General features: G+C 52.9%; 1 protein-coding gene across 1 annotated transcript in view; it reads left to right on the plus strand.

The window, feature by feature from the left end:
• Window positions 1-2,206: 2,206 nt before the first annotated feature.
• CAPN5 (calpain 5) overlaps window positions 2,207-18,058 on the plus strand; it is a 57,569-nt gene continuing 41,717 nt past the window's right edge. Inside the window, exon 1 of the mRNA XM_008020222.3 lies at window positions 2,207-2,330. The gene's annotated coding sequence lies outside the window, so the exon portion shown is untranslated. The remainder of the gene's footprint in view (window positions 2,331-18,058) is intronic.

Here is an 18,058-nt window from a genome sequence, read left to right on the forward strand (position 1 = left end):
CAGAGTGAGGACTGGAGCCCAGATCTGCTTGGCTCTACCAGTTGCTGCTGTCTTCCTGAGAATGACCCTTGGCCTCTGCCCTCCAGGAACTTTGGCCTCGCAGGGGAAATTTTGGTCCCACCAGCAACTCTGAGAGACGCAGCCTGAGAAGGGTCATAGGTGAGCAAGGGAGCTTTGGGATGCTGCGGCTCAGGGAGGATGGAAGAGTCCTTCAGACGGTCACAGATCAGTATGGGCAAGGGTTCAGGTGGGGAGAGTAGAGCCCCTGAAATGACCCTTGAAGGGCTGGTGAAGCTGTTGCTCCCAGTACAGGGCATGGAATGAGGTTACGGGAGATGGGGGAGTCAGATGGGGTGCAGTCTTAGAATACTCTTCTGTGGGTGGCAGGTCTCAGCTGCATATGTGAAAGTCTTCTTTGGTTGGATAGAAAGCTCCCGAGGGGGCTGGGGCTACTCTTAAGGGAGAAGCATCTGGGTGGCCTGGGACAGAGGCAGGGAGGTTGGGGAGAGGCTAGAGAAGTCCGGGTGACTGAGAGTGAGGTGAGGCAGGGACTCCGCTTAGTGTAAAGAAAGGAAAATCGTGAGTCCTTTCTAGGGGCATTTCAGGCAGCTAGCTAGCTTTGAGAAGTAAACAAGCACCTTGACAAGCAGCAAGGTAATTGTAGCTTAAAACAAGGGCCACCCAAATAAGTTAGAGCCACAAGATGTCTGGTTCCCTATAGAAACTAAAGATAACATCTTGACCTATGTCCCTGAATTGTTTTTCACAGCTGTCACTTAGGCCTCAGACAAGGGGAAACTGAGGGCTGTTCTTTAAATTTCTTCCCAAGGGTTCTGCAAAGAGTCACACCCATAAGCCAATGCTTAACATTCCTATCTGTGGAGCCCAGATTTTTAGACAGTCTTGCTTCCTAAACCAATTGCAAATCACAGAATCTCTGAATCCACCTATGACCTGTAACTCCCCTGCCTCAAAATATCTCACCTTTTTGGGCCAAGCCAATGTATAGCTCCAGAGTATGTATTTATGACTTTGCCTATCACCTGTCTCCCCACCTTTAAAAACCCTTACATGTAAACCATCGAGGAGTCCGGGTCTTAAGCATTAGCTGGCCTATTCTCCTTGCTTGGCACCCCGCAATAAATGCCTCCCTTTCTGCCGCTGCAAATCCTGATATCAGTGTTTGACTTTGCTGCACCGGGTGGGTGGACCCAAGTTTGTTTCGGTAACGCAAGAAGTTGATGAAATCATTAACTGAGACTGGGAAACAAACTGGAGGGGGAGAATGAGCGGGCCTGAGACGCTCCACCAGCGAGTGGGCTGATAGGCTCATCAGATCAGATGGGCGTCTGCCCTGCTGACTCAGGGTGGGGGACGGTGGCACCCCTGAGTCCCTACTGTAGGCAAGAACTAGTCACCCCTAAACCTTCTCTATCGGATTCCCCAAACGGCCTGGGATGGGTAGAGATTATAGTCCCCATTTTACAGATCAGGAAACCGAGGCTCGGTGCCATCCCAGGGCATTCCGGGAGCCAGTCACAGACAGAGAGTCAAACGTGAGCCGGGGAGCCCATCGCAGCACCGGGTTAAGTGCTCAGGCCGGGGTCAGTTTTCCCATCTGACAGAGGCCGTCTGCGGCTCACAGGGGCCTGGGCTCCCTCTTCTCCGTCCGAACACTTGGGATGGATGTGAAGGTGGAGTTCGGAAAGGGAGGGGTGCCGCCCACCAAGTCCTGGTTCTGTCAGGCACCCCGGCCCTTGCGGGCCCTCGGTACTAGACGCCAGCTCCAAGTCAGCCGCGGCTCCGGCCCGCCCTCGGAGAGCTGAACCCACGCCCCGGCCCGATCCCTCGCGGTGCAGCCAGCCCTTGGGAGGCTGCCCACGGGGATGCACCCAACCGCAGACAGATAGTCTGCGAAGGAGGGAGAGAGAGGGCCCGACCGAGTCGGTAGAGCTTGTGGGTGCCGCTAGGGGCCCCAAACCCCCCTTCAACATCCGGGCTGGAACCAGACCGCTCCTCTGAGCGGCCGCCCGCGGCGCCAGTGCGCATGCGCGCACCGAGCTCACGGCGGCCCGCTCCGCCCCACGGGAGACCACGCCTCCGGCTCGCCACAGGCGAATGGGCAGAGGCTGTGGGCGGGGCGGGGCGGAGCCGGGCCCGGCTGGCCGAACCCGGGGAAAGCGAGCGCCAGCCCCCGCCCCAGGCCAGTCCCAGCTGCATCTCCTGCCAGAACTCCAGGCCGCTACGCGGGGCGGCTGCAGCCTCCGCTCCAGCGCCCACGCCGTGCCCTGCATCCCGGGAACCCGGCTGGACCCGCGGTGGCGCGGCCGGTAGGAGGCGCGCGGAGGGAGGCGTGTGCTTCTGTGTGTGTGTGTTTCGGAGGGGCGTGTGAGGATGCAGCGCGAGCCAGTGCGTTCTTCGGTACCACGAATCGGTGGAGGGGGCTGCATCTCCCGCGGGCCTGGGGGGAAAGGAAGTGAGCGCTGGCTGGGGGGCGGGGTCCTGGACGATCCGCCTGGGCTCCCTGAGCTCGTCCCCACCCCCACCCCCTCCCCCGGCGAGGAGTCTTTTTTTCGCCTCCCTCTGGGTGTCTCTGAGTCGTTTTCCTAGTGCGGACGCGCTGGAAGCGCCTAACACCCGGGGCTAGACTGTCCCTTCCTCTCATCTTCCTTACAGTTCCCCCTCTTCTGTACCCTCCTTAACCCCCCCTTTTATTCCTGCTATCCACCAACCCCTTCTGGGTACTACCCCACCCAGGCTTGGGAAAGGGGCAGGGCCGAGGCTCCTGCTGCCCCAGCCTATCCGCTTCTTGGCACTCCTCCCCAGGTCGAATGGGGGCTTTTCTCCTTGACTGCAGGGCGGGTGCACACGTGTGTGTGTGTGTGTGTGTGTGTGTATGTGTGTTGCGGGAGTGTGTTTTGCGGGAGTGTGGGAGAGTGGTCTGGGAGGGAATGGATCTTTGATTTCTCAGACCTGAGTTCCCACCTCTGTTCCTCTGGGTTGGGGGGGTCTCAGAAGACTGGCCTAGGGGACCAGAGGTGAAGTAGGACCAAAGATCATTAACAGGTGCGACGTTCTCTCTCCCAGTCATTTCATGTGGTGGGATTCACCCCCAAGTTCCATACAGATGAGCAGAGTGGGGCACAGAGAGGCAAAGTCAGCTGCCCTCTCAGGGCTGCTGAGCCAGAATTTGAACCTGGGTCCGCCTGGCTCTCATCCCAGAGTCTCCTCCCTACACCCTTGGTTTGGAGAGAAAAGTACTGAAGGCGACTATCCCAGGACTCAGGGGAAAGAGAGATCTGGGCAGACTTCTTGGAAGAGAGGGGCTTAAGGGTGAGGCTCAGCCAACTCAATGAGTCTGAGGCCTGCTGGAGGAACCACTGTGTTCCGCAAGGATTGACACCTCCCAGGGTCCTTGGGCTGGTCCTTGCTCCTGTCCCCAGGGTCAGGGAGTGGGATGGTTTGACTGCCTTTGCCTCCTGGGCAGGGTGTGGTGGGCCCTGCTGCTGCTGCAGGCCAGGCCAGGCTAGTTGCCAGCACACAGAGGCATGGTCTTTGCCCTGAGGAGCGTCCCTTCTGACGAGACAGGCAGTGGGGTCCACAGATAAGGCCCTGCCCAGAGTTGTACCCAGTGCTGGGGATGAGTTCACTTGCAGATTCGTTGGGGCTGGGTCTCCAAGAAGTCCACCAAGCAGAAAAGAAAAGGCAGGGCATCGCAGCCCCAAGGAATAGCATGAGTAAAGACTTGGCAGTGTGAAAATGAATGCACACTGGTGGGGTGCATTGCGGATGAGATAGGTCAGATGTGCGTCCAAGAAGGGTCACCTTTGGCTGCGTACTGGGTGGGCTTCTGTTGAGGCCTGTAAGGAGGAGGCCAAAGCAGGGAGAGGGCCCTCCCTTCTGCTCTCCTCTGCTCCCCACCCAGGGTTAGCCTTGGCAGGGGAGGAGGGGCCCTGATAAAGGTTCCCAGAGCAGGGGTGCTGGGGGCAGGAGGTGCCCAGGGGCTACACAGGGCCCCAGTGCTGGGGGAAGGTAGGTGGGGCTGCCCCTGTGAGATGGGGACCACCATTGTGGGTGGGGCAGATTGGGAGTAAGTTGACAAGTGGACTATTGGACAGGGTGGTTGTGAGATGCCTGTGGGTTTTTGTGGGAGACATCTGGAACACTGCTCCCAGGCCAGCACTGTCTCTGCCTGCTTTCCTGGCAGGCTCTCAGATCAGCCCTGTAGTCCTGGTCCCCAAACAGGAGGCCTCTTGCACCCTCAGTAGGTACCCTCTCCTACCTGCAGGGCCTAAATCATGTGTCTGATCTTTCTCTTGGCTGAGACCATCTCTGTACCTTCCTACTTGCCTATGACCTTGAGGCGGAGAACTTCCCTTTTCTGTCTCAGTTTTCTCATGTGCGGAATGGGGATAAATGCTGCCTATTCACAGGGACTGGGGGATGATGAAGATGAACTTAGATCATGTCACTGAACGCATCTTTCTAAGTACGTGGTGTCTGGTAGCCATTATTACTAATAGCTGGCAATCAGCATCACTTAGTTCCCTCCCTGGGGATGAGGGGCTGACTTTGGGAGAAGAAGGGTGGAAGGAAATAGGCCTCTCTTATTGAAGTGGAAGCCTCTCTTGGATTTAGTGGGTGAGGGAGACTGCTTATGGGAGTGGTCTCTATCTGCCTGACCAAGTCCCCTGGCTTCTCCCAAAAGCTTCTAGCCCCTGAGGAGAGGCAAGGGCTGAGCAGCTGGGAGCACCCTAGAGTACAACATGTGAAGGTTGAACAGAAAGCCCAGCAGCGGGCCCTCAGCTCCCCCAGCTGCAAAGAGCAGGATCTGCAACACCCCCCACCCCTCCCCGGCAGCCTCCTGGGCAGCTGGCAGCAGTCTCTCTGCAGCTGGGCTTTTCACCCGCCCTGTCTCCGTCCCCATCTATTCAAGTGTTTTGAGTGCCTTCAGAGCCCCTCCCAGGCACCCCTTGAGTGCCCTCAGAGAGCTCTTCTGCCTCTCCATCCCTGATCCCTGCTCAAAGCTTTCCTGGGCTCACCATGGTCCTGAGATTTGGGCTTCCTGCTGCACACCTCTGAGCCCTCCTCCGGGCTGGTGGAGATGCCCTGGGATTGCCTTGCTTCGGTGCAGGCAGAGCTGCTCACTTGTCTATGGCCTTGGGCCTTGCCTTTCCCTGCTCACCCCAGGCAAAGGGGCCAGGTCCCTTTGTGGTTGGAATCTGGATGTCTTAGGAGGCCAGCCTCAGGCTTGGAAGGGGAAGCTGTGGACAATGTGTGCTTACCCGCAAGGGCCTGGGTTACTGCTCCCCATTCTGGTTGTTTGCACATGTGCTTCCAGGGACCCGAGCTTTCCCAGGGATAGGGGTCTAGGTTGGCGACAGCTGAGGCTGTGGTGGCCTGTGGGTTTTTTGCTGTGGTTTTCTCCCACAGTGGCCATGCGGGAGAAGGGGCTGGTGACTGGAGCACACCAAAGCCCATCCACTGGTCCCCAGCTGCCCTTCACTGTCAGGATGTGCCCTGGGGGATGGTGGACAGAAGGCTGGGAGCCCATTGGCTTGACCCACCTGCCTTGCCCGGCCAGCCCCTGCTCAGCCAGTGCCCCCTGCTGCTGTGTAACTTCTGCCAGTCGGAGTGAGGTGAGACCCAAGTGATGTGTTACTCACAGCAGGAACTAAGGAACTGGCGTGGGGTCACTTTGTTGTACAGCGGAGCAACTCAAGGTGTAGGAACTTCATTCCCCTCATGGGCTTCTCCAGGAAGGAGAGGCGGGTGGGGCCCCATGACCTGCCCCCCGGCTCCCATTAGCTATTCTGCAGGAACAGCATCGTTCAAGAGCATATTCCTTTCCTATCGCTATTGTGACAAATTGCCACACTTGGTGACTGAAAGCAACACAGATTTATGCTCTTATAGTTTCGGAGGTGAGAAGTCCCCCATGAGTCTAATGGGGCTAAAATCCAGGCTGGCTTCTTCTGTGGGATCCTGGGGAGAGTCCGTTCCCCGTCTCTTCCAGCCTCGGGTGGCTGCTGGCATTCCTTGTGGCAACGTTGCTTCAGTCTCTGCTTCTGTCTCATTGCTCTTTCCTCCTCTGGGCAGATCCCCTCCACCTCCCTCTTGTAGGGACACTTGTGATTACATTCAGGGCCCACCCAGATAAGCCAAGATCGTCTCCTCGTCTCAAAGTCCTTAATCACATCTGCAGAGTCCCCTGTGCCATACAAGGTGTCATTCACAGGTTCTAGGGATCCGGGTGGGAGTATCTTTGGAGCCATCATTCAGCCCACCCCAGGAGCTGACTGCAGCACCACTGCAGGCGCCATTCCCAGCTCCCGCCGCCACCCCAGTGCTCACCGAGGCTGGCTTCCCCAGTCACAGTCCTGTTACCCAGGAGGTCACTCACAATGTCTGTCTCCCCTCCAGCCTGGGAGCCTTAGAGGCTGGGCGCTGCTGTAGCCCTGGCCCCAGTGTCCAGCCTGAGCCCCTGGTAGCCAGAGTTCAGGGATGTTTGGAAGAAGGGCATCCCTGGCATGGCTGCATGGGTGGCCCCGGTGTCTGGACCCTGCCTGCATTTGACAGCGTGCTGGGCCTTTCAGGGTGGAGTGCAGCTCATTTCAGACATTCACACTAAAAGCCCAGTGCTTTGCAGGGTCATTTGATGCTCACCATCACCCTACAAGGGGATGGTCCCGCTTTACAGATGAGAATACCAAGGCCTATTACGGCCAAGTCCTGTCTAGTATATGGGGTCAGGTGAACAGGCTGGGCCAGTAGAACAGAAAATACCTTTGTTTTACAGATGAGAATTCTGAAGCACAGAGAGGTTAATTGCTTTGCTCCTCGCTGGCCTCAGTCTCCCCATCTGAGGATGGGTATGTGGACAGGATGTTGCCCAGCCTGACATCTTGAGGCTCTGGTTCGCCCTCTGCCTGGGTATGGGGAGCAGGCATTGGCATTCTAGGCTGCCATGGTTAGGAACAGGAAGTGACTTAGAGCAGTGCAGGGGGCCTGGAAGTGCTGCTCGCCCAGAGACATGGTCCGCCATTGCAGGAGGGGTTAAGCCCCCTGGCGCCTCAGGAAGAACCCTGGCTAAACCCCAGAGCTCCGGCCTGCCTGCTGCAGACCTGCCCCTGTGTGGGTCTCCTTTCCATCCCCATGGCCAAGGCCACACCATGCTAGGCCCTGCTTCTCTCTCAGGGGCCTGTCTAGATCCTGGCCTCCTTGCCTACATCCTGGGCCTCCTTTCCTGTTGACCTTCTCATACATCATCGCACCCCATCTCATGTCTGAGTTCTTAGCCTGGCTTTCAGGGCCAGCCGCAACCCAGCTGTGGCAATATTTCTCTACTTCCTCTTCCCTCTCCCCTGCATTCTGTCCTCCAGACCTGCCTAAATGATTTCTTCCTCCAGAATAATATTTCCTCCCCCAAACCTTCCACCTCCTCCATCTCTTGAAATCACAATCTACCCTTTAAGATCCCACTTTGATGCTACTTCCTCCGTGCAGCCGTCCCTGCCTGGTGTGAACGAATCGCTCCCTTTGAGAGCAGGTCTCGCTGCCTTGTACCGAGGTCTCTGCTTCTCGCCTTCACCAGGCCGACCTCTAGGGCAGATTCCCATCTGACTCCTCGCTGCCGTTTGGTCAGGCACAGGGAAAGTGTGCGAGTAAAGTTGGAACGGGGGACACACCTGAACAGGACACCCAGGGCTGGAGAGTGGGTCACTGCCCGAGGGAGGGGGGGTGGTGGGCAGGCCGAGCAGGACTTTGACATGGGACAGGTTCGTGCTTCTGCCCTGAATGTCCTCTTTCCCCTCAGAGCCTCTGTCTCCCATTTGTGTAACGAGAACCGCACAGCTCCTTTCTGAGGTTGTGCAGGAGCTTGCGCTGAGGAATGGCACACTTCAGTTTCCCAAAGTGGGAAATGGGCACTGTCTCCCCAGTCTTCACACCTTGAGTCTTGGAGACAGGTCTCGGGACTCAAGTCTAGGACTGCCTGTGCAGGAAGTGGAGAAAAGGGCTGTCCTGGTGAGAAACCTGCCAGACTGGAAAATAGCGTGTAGTGTTCCCCTCAATGGCGAGAGCCTGTGGCCAGAGAGGGCAGGGGCTTGCCTGGGCTCACACAGCACAGTGAGGCAGAGGTGGCTTCAGTGACCTGATCAAGTCCCATTTTGTTAGGCTGTCTCCCCTGTGGGGACCGAGCGAGCACACAGCCCCCACCCCACCCCGGGTGAGAGAGAATGTCCTGCACAGGGACACCCAGCTGCATCTGCCGCTCTCAGTACTTTCTCTGCAGGACCTGGTGCTAGACTGGGAGCCCCGAGGTAGGGTGGCCACCGCACTGGGTTGCCTGGGACTATGGGTTTCCCGGATGCGGTTCTTTCAGTGTTCAAACTGTGGTGAGCTGCTCATCCGAGACTGGGCCTGGGGCTGCCCCCTGCCCAGCAGTTTCCACCTCCACAAGTGTGGCCAGGTCCTTGGCTTCTTCCTGTCCTGCCCAAGGCCTGCAGGAACCCCTGACCTGGAACACCCTTTCAGAAGCTCCTCTCCCGTGGCCACTTGCTTACAGATGCTGTTTACAACAGTGGCTCCTGCTGTTCCTACACTCTCTCCTGCTCACAGCACCCTGGGCGGGAGCCCATTCCCAGATGAAGAACAGCTGCAGGGTCAGGCCTGTGACTCAGTCAGGATCACACAGAGCCAGGCCTGAAGCCAGCACAGCCCTCACATGCACCGCCGGGGGACATCACGGCTGCAGGACCACCATTCCCCCAGGACCAGCTGGAGACCCCATGCCCCGTACACGCTTGACCCTGCCCACAAGGCCCTCTGTGTCTCCTAGCAGGGGAGCGGCCTGGTAGGATTTATGTTAGAAAGATCACTCATCAGCCGGGTGGAGAATGAATTGGACACAGAAACGATAAGGGAAGAGGAGGGGAGAAGAAAGACAGGATTTCCCAGCCCTGGTGCCAGCTCGCCTGGTGGTGGCTGGAGTGACTCACTGGGCCTGTTTGCCTTGGCTCTGGCGCCAGAACCCAGGAGCCTGGAGCTTTGGGTGGCCCAGGGGCCGAGAGCCTGAGGTGGCTCTGAGCCTGGCTGTCCCTCCACAGCACATTCTCCCTCCCCACCCTGCCATCCATTCCTCAGCACACGGCACGTCAGAGAGACAGGGGCCTGGGAGGTCACAGTACACCCACGAAAGGACAAAGAGACACGCTTTAAGCATCTTATTAGGTGGTGACTTAGGGAGCAGATGGAGGATGGGGTATGGGATAGAAGGGGATAAATACATTAACGGAATCAAAACCACAAATAACCAGGCAGCCACCAAATGGAGTTTCTGCCCTTTCCAGTCCCCTCTGGCTTCTGGCCTTCCCTGCTATGGCTCAAGCCAGGGCACTTCCAGTCCTGGGTCACTGCATCAGCATCTGACCTTTAGTCTTGCCCCTGGCTCCCCTGTGCCTCAGTAAGTGCCAATGCCCCTCTGCCTGGCATCCCCAGCCCTGCAGAGCTGGTCCTGCCAACTCCCCCCCAGGCTCCACCCACCCAGTGCCCTCCCACCTTTTCCCTCTCCCTGTGCCGCATCCTGCCCTGCTATGCCCTTGCTGATTCTGGCCTATCCTTCGGGCCCTGCTCAGGCTCCATCTCAGAAGGCCACCACCATTTCCCCCAGCCCCTTCCTCATCAGCCAGCTCAGCGCCAGCCCAGATCGGCATCAGGAAAGATGTGCAGGTTGGAATTGACTGTGTCCCCTGAATGATGAAGCCCCAGCTGTTCAGCCCTCCCCTATTCATATGGCAAAGGGCAGTGGTGGGGGGTGTCTTCCCTTGAGAGGGGAGAAGAGGTTGAGGAAGGGAGGTAGGGGAAAGGGGGCTTTGATTGGCAGGGAATGGGTGAGGGCGTCACTGACTCCTTTGGCCAGCACTGGGTGATACCCACTCTGCCAGGCCTGTGCTTTGCACTGGGCACCAGTGTGGGGTATGGGGCAGTGGGGCACAGGAGAAGGACCCCCAGTAGGCATTCCTGTGTTTTTCCTTCACCCCCACCACTGGCTGGCCACCAGGAAGAGTTGAGGCTCTCTCCCACTTGGCCCTGGAACCCAGCCCCTCCACGTCCACATGTGAGCCTGCCAGTCCAAGTCCTGTGGACGTTCTTATGGTGTATCTGGTCTAGTCTTGTCCTTTTCTAGTCCGTTTCCCATGTGGCAGCCAGATGGAGCTCCCCGAGACAGCCATGACCAAGTCCTTCCCCTTCTCAGCACCCTTCCACACTCCCCATCACCTTAGGATGAAGCCAGACTCCTGCACCTGGCATCCTGGGGCCTCTGGTGGGATCCTCTGCAGCCTCATCCATGATCCCTGCCCCACACCTCTTCCCTCCCCTTTTTTTCTGAGCACGATGCCACCTTCCTCAGGGCTGAAAACATCCCCCTAGGAATGGTCTCTGGCTGGCGTCTCCCCTTCTCAGGTGCAGAGGAAACCTTGCAGGTGTGTGCTTGCTTGGGGTGTGGGGGTGCTACACACCTGTAGGACCTTCTTGTGGACTGCCCCAAGTGTTGAGACACGCTGAGTATCAAGCCTGCAAGTGTCCTGAGAGCTAGAGGAGGAGGCTGAGATCAGAGAAGTGGAGGCTCGCAGAAGGTCACACAGCCTGCGTGTGACAAAGTCTAGTGCTCGGACCCAGCCTGGGGCACTTTCCCACTCTGCCTCCCTTCCCCCTAGGTCAGCCCCCCTGGGTATGTGGTGTCCAGCTGGACAGGGCTACAGCTGTGAAGGGCCCTGATCTGCTGGGACCTGGGTCACCACATCCAGCCAGTCCTTTTGTTTACCTTTTTACTGAAGCGTATGTAACTGATCTACAGACAGGTGCGTAGGTCATAAGTATAGAGTTCAGTGTATTTGCACAGGGACCACACCCATGTAAACACCACCCAGATCAAGAAGTAGTTTTACCAGAACCCCAGAAGCTCTCTCACACCCCTTCCAGTCTCTACCCCCAAGATAGCCAAGTCCTGCTTTCTGTCACTGTAGATGAATTATGCTGGCTTTGCTTGTCTAAAAAAAAAAATGGATCTTTTTAACAGATAAAAATTGTTTATGTTTATCATGTACAACGTAATATTTTGAAATGCGTATACATTGTGGAATGGCTAAATCGAGTTAATTATCACACGCATTACCTCACATACTTTTTTGTCCTGAGAACACTCAAAATCTACTCTCGGCCAGGAGTGGTGGCTCACGCCTGGAATCCCAGCACTTTGGGAGGCTGAGGCAGGCAGATCAGGAGCTTGAGGAGGTCGGGAGCTTGAGACCAGCGTGGCCAACATGGTGAAACCCCAACTCTACTAAAACTACAAAAATTGTCCGAGTCTGGTGGTGGGCACCTGTAATCCCAGCTGCTTGGGAGGCTGAGGCAGGTGAATCGCTTGAATCCGTTAGAGGGAGGTTGCAGTGAGCCAAGATTGCGCTACTGCACTCCAGCCTGGGCAACAGAAGGAGACTCCAGAAAACGAAAAGTCTACTTCTAGCTATCTTCAAGAGTATAATTTATTGCTATTAACTATTGTCACCATGTTGCAATCAATCTCTTGAACTTATAGATCTCTTGAACTTACTCCTCTTATCTAACTGAAATTTTGTGTCCTTTGACATCTCTGCAACCTCCCTCCCCACCCTCACCCCTCAGTCCCTGTTGACCACCCTTCTACTTTCTGCTTCTATGAGTTCAACTTTTAAAAACTTCCACATATGAGTAAGATCATGTGGGATTTGTCTTTCTGTGTCTGGCTTATTTCACTTAGCATATTGCCTTCCAGGTTTATCTATGTAACAAGTGATGAGATTTCTTTCTTTTTATGGCTGAATTAGATTACATTGTATGTATATACCACATTTTCTTTACCCATTCATCCATTGATGGACTCTTAGGTTAATTCCATATCTTGGCTACTGTGAATAGTGCTGTAGTGAACATGGGAGTGCAGATATGTCTTCAACATACTGACTTCATTTCCTTTGGATTTATACCCAGTAGTGGGATTGCTGGATCATATGGTAGCTTTATTTTTAATTTTTTGATAAACCTCTATACTGTTTTCCATAATGGCTGTACTAATTTATATTCCCACCAACAGTGTACAAGGGTTTCCTTTTCTCCATATCCTCGCCCACACTTATCTTTTGTCTTTTTTATAAAAGATATATCTTTTGTAAAAAGATTTAAGTCAGGCACAGTGAGTGGCTCGTGCCTGTAATCCCAGCACTTTGGGAGGCCAAGGCAGGTGAATCGCCTGAGGTCAGGAGTTCGAGACCAGCCTGGCCAACATGGTAAAACGCTGTCTCTACTAAAAATACAAAAATTAGCCAGGCATGGTGGCACATGCCTGTAATCCCAGCTACTTGGGACGCTGAGGCAGGAGAAGGGCTTGAACCTGGGAAGGAGAGGTTGCAGTGAGCCGAGATTGCGCCACTGCACTCCAACCTGGACGACAGAGCGAGACTCTGTATCAAAAAAAAAAAAAAGATTTAAAAAAAGTCTTCTTTATAAAAGACATATCTTTTGTTGTTTTTTTTTGGTAAGATATCACACTTTTGTCTTTTTTATAAAAGCCAAAAGGTGGGAGGTGGTATTTCACTGTGGTTTTGATTTTCATTTCCCTAATGATTAGTGATGTTGAGCTTTTTAATTTTTTTTTTTTTTTTTTTTGAGACGGAGTTTCACTCTTGTTTCCCAGGCTGGAGTGCAGTGGTGTGATCTCAGCTCACTGCAACCTCCACCTCCTGGGTTCAAGCGATTCTCCTGCCTCAGCCTCCTGAGTAGCTGGGTGCCTGCCTGGCTAATTTTTTGTATTTTTAGTAGAGATGGGGTTTCACCATGTTGAGCAGGCTGGTCTTGAACTCCTGACCTTAGGTGATCCACCTGCCTCGGCCTTCCAAAGTGCTGGGATTACAGGCATGAGCCACTGCGCCCAGCCAATGTTGAGCATTTTTTTCATATGCCTATTGACCATTTGTATGTCTTCTTTAGAGAAATGTCTATTCAGATCATTTGCCCACTTTAAAATCAGATCATTAGGGTTTTTTGCTATTGAGTTGCTTGAATTTCTTATCTATTCTGGATATTGACTCTTGTCAGATGCCTAGTTTGCAAACTTTTTTCCCGTTCTGCAGGTTGTCTCTTCGTTCTGTTGTTTTCTTTGTTGTGCAGAAACTTTTTTAGCTTTATGTAATCCCCTTTGTCTATTTTTGCTTTTGTTGTCTGTGCTTTTGGGGTCATATCTAAAATATCATTGCCCAGACCAATGTCATAACAGCTTTTCCCATGTTTTCTTCTAGTAGTTTCATAATTTCAGGTCTTATATTTAAGTCTTTAGTCCATTTGAGTCCATGTTTGCATATGATGAGAGATAGGGAAACTTTTATTCTTCTGCATGTGGATATCCGGTTTTCCCAACACCAATTATTGGAGAGACTGTCCTTTCCGCTTTGTGTGTCCTTGGTACTTTTGTTGAAAATTAATTGACAAATTAAATGTGTGGATTCATTTCTGGGCTTTCTATTCTGTTCCATTGGTCTTTTGTCTGTTTTTGTGCCAGTACCATATGGTTTTGGTTACTATAGCTTTGTAGTGTATTTTGAAGTCAGTAGCGTGATGCCTCCAGCTTTGTTCTTTTTGTTTAAGATTGCTTTGGCTATTCAGGGTCTTTTGTAATTCTGTATGAATTTTAAGGATTGTTTTTTATTTCTGCAAAAAATGTCATTGGAATTTTGATAGGGGATTGCATTGAATCTGTAGATTGTTTTGGGTAGAATGGACATTTTACCAATACGAATTCTTATCTACATATACAGAATCTTTCCATTTATTTGTGTCTTCAGTTTCTTTCATCAGTGTTTGATAGTTTTCAGGGTACAAGTCTTTTACCTTCTTGGTTATATTTATTCCTAAGCATTTCTTTTTTACATGGTAACTATTGTAAATTGGATTGTTTTCTTGACTCTTTTGAATAGTGTGTTGTTAGTATATAAAAATGCTACTGATTTCTGTGTATTCCTTCTATACCTATTTTGTGTAGAATTTTTGTCATGAAAGGATGCTGAATCTTGTCAAATGTGTTTTTTTTAATTCAATGAGATGATGTTATGTTTTTTGCCCTTCGTTCTGTTAGTATCGTGTATCATGTTTATTGATTTGCATATATTGAACCATCTGTGCATCCTTGATATAAATCTTACTTGATCATGGTGAATGATCCTTTTAATGTGCTTTTGAATTATTTGCCTTATTATTATTATTATTATTATTATTATTATTTTTCCTAGAGATTGGGTCTTGCTATCCTCCTGAGGCTCTTGAGTAGCTGGGACTACAGGCATGCACCATCACACCCAGCTTGTTTGTTAGTATTTTGTTGAAGGTTTTGCATCTATGTTCATAAGGCATATTGGCCTGTAATTTTCTTTTCTTGTAGTGTCTTTATCTGGCTTTGGTAATGGGGTAATGCTGGCCCTGCTTTTCTATTTTACTTAAGTAGAATCATGTAATATTGCTTCTTTTGCTTAATATGCTTGTAAGATCCATCCATAGGGTTGTGTGCAACAACATTTTTCATTTTCATTATTGTTTACTATTCTATTATGAATATACAAGAACTTATTGATCCGTTCTTTTGTTAATGAACATTTAGCTTGTTTCTCATTTTCAGCTCTAACAAATACTACTGCAATAGACATTCTTGTACATGGTTTTTGCTGAATATGTGCATGCATTTCTATTGGACATATTCTTAGAATTACTGGATTACTAGATTATATGAACACATGATTATATTATTTCTTCAGGTTTTCTAGATATAGTCAAATGGTTTTGCAAAGTGATTATACCAATTTATCCTCCTACCATCAATGCATAAGAGCTCTACTTGGGACTGTGTGTGTGTGTGTGTCTGCATGTGTTTCACTTTAGTCATTCTACTGGGGGCATAGCGGTATCTTATTGTGGTTTTAATTTGCATTTCCTTAATGATTAGTGAAGTTGAGCACTTTTTCTTCCCTTTTTAGGCCATTTGGGTATACTGTTTTTCTCATGTTCTTTCCTAAAAGCATTATTGTTTTACCTTTCAGTTAGATTTGAAATCTGTCTGGAATAAGTTTTGTATACGGTTTGAGGTAGGGGTAAGACGACTATTTTTCCTTATGGATAGCCAATTGACCCACCATTTATTGAAAAGATAAATCCTTTCCCCAGTGCATTGTGGCAGCTCTTTTGTCATATATCAGGTGTCCTTATACTTGTGGCTTATTTTTGAACTCTATATTCTGTTCCACTGGTCTGTGAGACAGTACCCCGTGATCAGCCTTGTTACTTAGTGTAAGTCCTCCAGCTTGTTCTCTTCAAATGGCTCTGCTTATTCTGGGCCCTTTGTGGCTTTGAGGTCCATGGTGGCTTTGAGGCCCTCTTGCTTCTGGGCTTGGGCTCAGCTGTATCCTTGGTTCTTATCATACCCCTGGGGCTGATGCTGGCTCCATGACCCCGTCTCTCAGAGGCTCAGAGGGGTAAGTGACTTGCCCCTCCACACAGCTCTGGAGCCTGGCCTTGGCTTCTGCCTCAAGGACAAATTCCTTGGTGTTCCCATCTACAAAATGGCTTAGGTTGTCCAGGGAAGGCTCACGGGTATCAGGCCACTGGAAGATGAGGCCTTATTCTATCCTGTACACAGCCAGGCTGTCCCTGCCACCTCCAGCAGGTCCAGGGAACAGCAGACTAGGCCACACAGCCTCCTGGAAGAGGAGTACCAACCATATCCCAGGTGAGGACAGACTGAGCTTCCCTAAGGCAGGCCTAGGAACAGATGCCACTTTCTTTCTGTCGTCTGTCACCTTAGAGGCTGGAACCCAGTAGGGCTCAGAGGAGGCTTGCTGATTGACAGCTCAGAGGGGTTCCCACCTTGCCCAAGGACACACAGCAGCTAAATGATGCAGTTGGGATGCAAACTCAGATCTGACTGACCTGCCAGAAGTCTGGGTTCCTGAAGCTCCCTGGTGAGCACCCCCAGCCCCCTCATTCTTATCCAACTCCGAACTTCCACTCTTGGTCCACAGAGGCCTCACTGTACAGGCTGGGTCTGACTCACCACTGCCCTGGCCACAGGAGGAGGAGGGCTGATACCAGTGAGCCTTCCCTGGAGATGATGACCAGCTAAGCCATTTTGTAGATGGGAACATCAAGGAACTTGTCCAGAGTCTGCAGCCTCTTATGCAGATCTCAAGCCTCCAGACTTTGTTTCCTAGGCTTCCCAAAGCAGGGGCCAGGTTAGCACTGTGCTCCTTTTAGGGGGTGCCCTGATGTGGTAATAAAGATGTCTTTCGTACCTCTGAGCCTTCGCGTGAACTGTTTCCTTTGCCGGGAATGGCCTTTCTCTCCTGCCTCTGTGGCCGGGCTTGTGTGGAGGCTTCCCTGCTTTCCTCTTGCTGAATGAGACATACTTCATTTGGCCTTGTGTCTGTTGGCCACACTAGACCAACTCAGACAGGAACCCCAAGTTGTGGTAGCCCCCCCATGCCTGGCAGGGGTCTGGACACATCGTGGGTGAAGCCCAGATGTCGACTGCCTGAGATTGTCAGTCCTCAGGGCACAGAGCATGAAAGGATACAGAGTGCCGCTCTGCATGGTGGGGTATTATTTGCTCCTCACAGTGGCCCAGAGGCCCTGGCACATTGTCTCTTCCAGACAAGGAGCATGCAGACCAGTGAGGTGATGCGGCCTGCTCAGGGCAGCGGGGGCCCGGGCCGAGTCTCAGGAGCTGGAGAAGGGCCGGGCTGCAGCAGAATGTGCTAGGGCTACAGCCTAGATAGTGGGGGTGTGGGCACCAGCTGGCACCCAGCTATCAGGGAGGGGAGGAGAGGAGAGCCAGGCCTGCGCCAGGGTGAAGGGGTGGGCCCTGCTGCAGCAGACCTGAGTGCTGGTGGCTGTGATGTGGAAAGCTTGATTCCCCTTGGAGCCTCCGCCACTCTCTGAGCCTTTTTCTCTTCTTGAAGGAATTCCACCTGCACTCACGTTTATTGGTTCATGCAACACAGCTACTCAGTCCCTGGAGCCCCACATTGGACCCTGGGATAGAGAGAGGAGCTGGACATGGCCCCTGCCCCGGAGGGGCATGGGGTAGGCTGGGGAGGCAGAGAAGTCATGTGCAGATGGGGTACAGTGTTAATGGGTGCTGTCCCAGGGGCACAGGATGGCAGAGGAACACTGTGTGCAGAGGCCCTGAGGAAACAGTTTTGTGGGAGCTGCGAGGAGCTCTGAGCCCTGGAACTTCAGCCCAGGGTGGAGAATGGTGGGGATGAGACTGGCAGGAGGAAGGAAGAGGGCAGGCGCACAGGGCAGCTGGGAAGCTCAGGTGGTCCTGCTTGGCCCAAACAGCTGAAAACACCAGGGAGACAGGAAGTGCTGCGGGCCTAAGCTCAGGCTCAGAAAGGAAAGGCCTGGGTGGAGCAGCTTGCCTGCCTCATGGTCTGTCTGTGGCCTTCAGTGCTCTGCCTGGAGCTAGCAGAGGACAGCTGACCTGTTGGGGTGTTGGCCCCATAGATACACTGGGAGGTGACCTTGGGGCAGATGGAGAGTATAGAGGGCAGTCTGTGCAAGGGCTGGGGCCAGAAGAACCTCACATAAGTAGGCCAAGGTCAGCCTGGCAGGCGGGTGAGGCTAGAGGAATGGGGCAATGGTGTCAGACCCTCAGCCAGCCAGGCCTGGCCCTGTGCAGCCCTTGGCCTAGCTGAGCTCTCCCTTTGTGGCCTCTGCCTCCCTTCCGTCCTCCCCAGGAGTGGACCCTCCCAACAGTGTTGGCCCCTTCCTGGCCTGGAGAACGCCCAGACCCTCTTTGTCTACCGGCCTGGCTGTGTGACCTGGGTGAGCTTGCTCCCCATCTCTGGGCCCTCTAGGCTCAGAAACACTGGAATTGCAAGAGCTGATTTCTGGACTCCTGCTTTCAGCTTCTCTGATCTAATTCTTTTAGCTTAAATTGCTTCCCGAGCTGACCCTGCCGGAAACCCGTGGTGCTAAT

Source organism: Chlorocebus sabaeus, chromosome 1 (assembly GCF_047675955.1).
Source record: "Chlorocebus sabaeus isolate Y175 chromosome 1, mChlSab1.0.hap1, whole genome shotgun sequence".
Lineage (NCBI taxonomy): Eukaryota > Metazoa > Chordata > Mammalia > Primates > Cercopithecidae > Chlorocebus > Chlorocebus sabaeus.